The sequence below is a fragment of the Microtus ochrogaster genome, chromosome 10 (genome assembly GCF_000317375.1).
Source record: "Microtus ochrogaster isolate Prairie Vole_2 chromosome 10, MicOch1.0, whole genome shotgun sequence".
Classification (NCBI taxonomy): Eukaryota; Metazoa; Chordata; class Mammalia; order Rodentia; family Cricetidae; genus Microtus; species Microtus ochrogaster.
In genome coordinates, this window is record NC_022016.1 from 80,483,830 (window position 1) to 80,486,801 (window position 2,972).

The 2,972-nt window shown below is 57.8% G+C and overlaps 1 protein-coding gene across 6 annotated transcripts in view; it reads right to left on the bottom strand.

Moving 5' to 3' along the window:
• Chd5 (chromodomain helicase DNA binding protein 5) overlaps window positions 1-2,972 on the bottom strand; it is a 53,229-nt gene that overhangs the window by 49,721 nt on the left and 536 nt on the right. The window lies entirely within an intron of this gene.

Genomic DNA, 2,972 nt, shown 5'->3' on the forward strand with positions numbered 1-2,972 from the left:
TGGTTGGTATTGTGGATTGATAATTAGATGCTTGGGTGGGTGTTAAATACAGTCAGGCTCCCTGGACCATCCCTACTCCAAATGGGGGGGCGAGCAAGCTTAGAAAGCATGGGCTTTTGGGAATCATGGCAGCCATTCTCTCCTCACCTATGAACCTAAGGTGCTCACTCACACAGGTAGCTATATCTGTGGGTGGAGACAGGAACCAGTCAAGTCTCCCTAGGACTACAGCAGTTACCCTGCCTAGCCAAAAGAGATTCTGGGCTCATCAGCTTAACAGTGATTGAGAAAGGGCTGGACCAACCAGGCAGGGAGACCTCCAGCCTAGCAAAACCCACCTCTGAGAAAAAGCCTTGAGGGCCGGGCCCTTTCCTCTCAGGCTTCTCACTCCCAGCCCTTCTCCAGCCCAGGTCCCTGACAGATACTTACTAGATGAGAGCACAAGTCCCAGAAGCATATCCTTGGGGAGGCAGGAAGGCTACCCCCTTTGGATGGTGCTAATTACACCTGCTATGGTTTGCTGTGTATGTGATGTGCTGGGCATTATGACCTGACTGTTCTATGTGCACTATCCCGAGGTCTCATAATAACCTTCTATGAGGTAGCTGCTGCTGGATTCATTGTACAAGGGAGGACACTGAGGCAGAGGGCTGGGGGCCTTGTCCCAAGACCGTGGGACTAACAAGAACAGTGCTGAGATTTAAGTTCTCCTCCACCCAACTCTTAAGTCTTCCCTTTGGCTAGCACACTCCCCTGGAAATCCGGCAGCTGCCAACCTCTGAGCCGGAAGAGGTGGGAGCCTACCCCACTTTCCTCCTCACAGCGGGCTCACCCACCAGCCACAAAGCTAGGGAGAACCAGCCAAGGAAAAGCCCGTGTAGGAAACAAACTGCACAGATGCTAATTGCTGCCAGTTGAGAATTAGCGTGAAGGCTTCCAGACCCCTGTCCCTGTCAGGCTCCAGGGGTCTAAGAGGTCACTTTCAAGACCTCCTCAGCTAAGAGGAGCTCCACCACACGCTGCAAAGGGCTAAGAGGCGGCTAGCAGGCCAGGCGGCCAACAGTGCAGACAGACATGAGGACTAGGAGAGGACTCGCCCCCACTTCCAGGGAGCCAGGGTGACCTAGAGACACAATCTCTCAGGCAACCTCAGTTCCCGTGTCAGTCCAACTTGCAGTTAGGGATCCATTCCACTTGGAAGCTGGGGGAGACCGACAGAGGAAGAATAACAAGGTTCCAGAGACCAGGAAGCAGATAACCTCTTGAAATGGGTCTGAGGTGAGGGTGAAAGAGGGTGTCCCATAATGCCCTGGAGCTGGGACCTACGTGGGCAGAACAAACTTGTGAGCAAAAGACTGGAGTCAAGCAGAGGTCAAGGACAGGGCTCAAGGACAGAGCGGCACCTGCAGTGCCCCACAGAAGTACTGCGGGCAGACACTAGGAGTCAGAGCCCAGCGAGGCTGTGTGTGAACGAGGAGCACTGGGAAGACTGGATGGACCAACAGTCTGGTTCTAAGTGGTCACTGACCACTGACTGGGAAATTCTGGAGGGGCCATGGGAGAGGATGGGACCTGGGAAGATGCTGGAGCCCTGGAAGGCTCTGGGGACAAAGCAGTCACAGCAGTCAATGACAGGGCCCAGAATTCCCAGCTAGAGAGACAGGAGCAGGGGTCTCCTTTGCATGGCTTTGGAAGTGTTCCTGAAGGCCCCAGAGGGATAGTCCCCTGCCTGCCCTGGAGGCAAGTGGAGGCGCAGATTAGGAGGCAGACTGGACCAAGATCCAGCCCATATTGTCCCATCACCCTGGGAGCACCCAAAACCTCACCAAACCCTACTCTCTGATGCAAGCAAGGAAGGTCAGGCAGGAAGGAGAAGGGGACACCGTTGGGATAACAAGTCCCAGAGATGGGGCTGTTAATACACACTCAACTGTCCACTGCCCCGTCAGTACCACAAAAGACCACGCCCCAATCACCACCAGAGATCTTTGAAGAGTTAGGCTCCTAGGTAGAAAACAGCTACAGGTTTCTTGGCATGTGCTTGGCTCTGCTTTCCCCCCTGGGAGAGAGGCTGATGGCTTCAGCCTGGGATTCAGCAGTCAACTACTGGAAACCATCCCTCTGCATACCTCATCCCATGGAAGGCTCTTGGCCTGGCTAAAAGGGGAGGGGTTGAGCAGCAGACTCCTGCAGGGGGCCCCAGTGATAGCATTAAATCCCCTAAACAAGCAAGCCAGTCAGCAGAAGAGGAGACTGGGGGCAGGGGGTGTGGCCCCTGGTGAAGATACCAAAGGCCTGGGAGGTGCTGCTCTCCCCTGAAGAACAGGAGCTGGGGTGCGAGTGTGTGAAATAGTCTCATCCTGGGGATGTAGATTCCTGGGCAACGGAGGACCTTCTGGCCTCTCACAAGTCCCTCGGAAGTCCAGGAGGAGCCATAGACTTGGGAAACTGAGAAGTGATAGCCCTCAGAAGGGAGGGAGTCCAGCTGACAGGGTGAGGCACTGCCAGATTGTGCCAGGACGGGGAGCAGTTAACGGAAGAATCCTCCTGAAAGGTAATCCCTGAGACACAAGCGCGCGATGGAGGCTGAATTCGAAGAAGCCGCTGGCAAGGGCAGGGGCGGTGGCCCTGGGGCGTCAGGCCCACTGGCAAGGCGGCAGGATGGTCTGGGCACACGGCTGGCACTAGCGCGCTAAGCACGCACGGCGGCCTGGGCAAAGTGCTGGGGAGCGACTGTCGGGCACCAGGAGTCGGAGCCCGCGCGCCCCGCGGGGCTCGGGCATCGCCAGCTCCCCACGCGCGACCCGTCCTCGCCCCGCCCGCAGCGCGCACGCTTCCCGCCGCCTTCAAGGGCACGCGGGCTGACCCCAGCGGCGCCGAGCCCCCTCCCTCCCGCCTCGCCGCTCGCCCATGCCCCCCACCGCGGGTTCGCCCAGGGGTCCCTGGCGCACCCCGCCCCGAGCGCCGCGCCC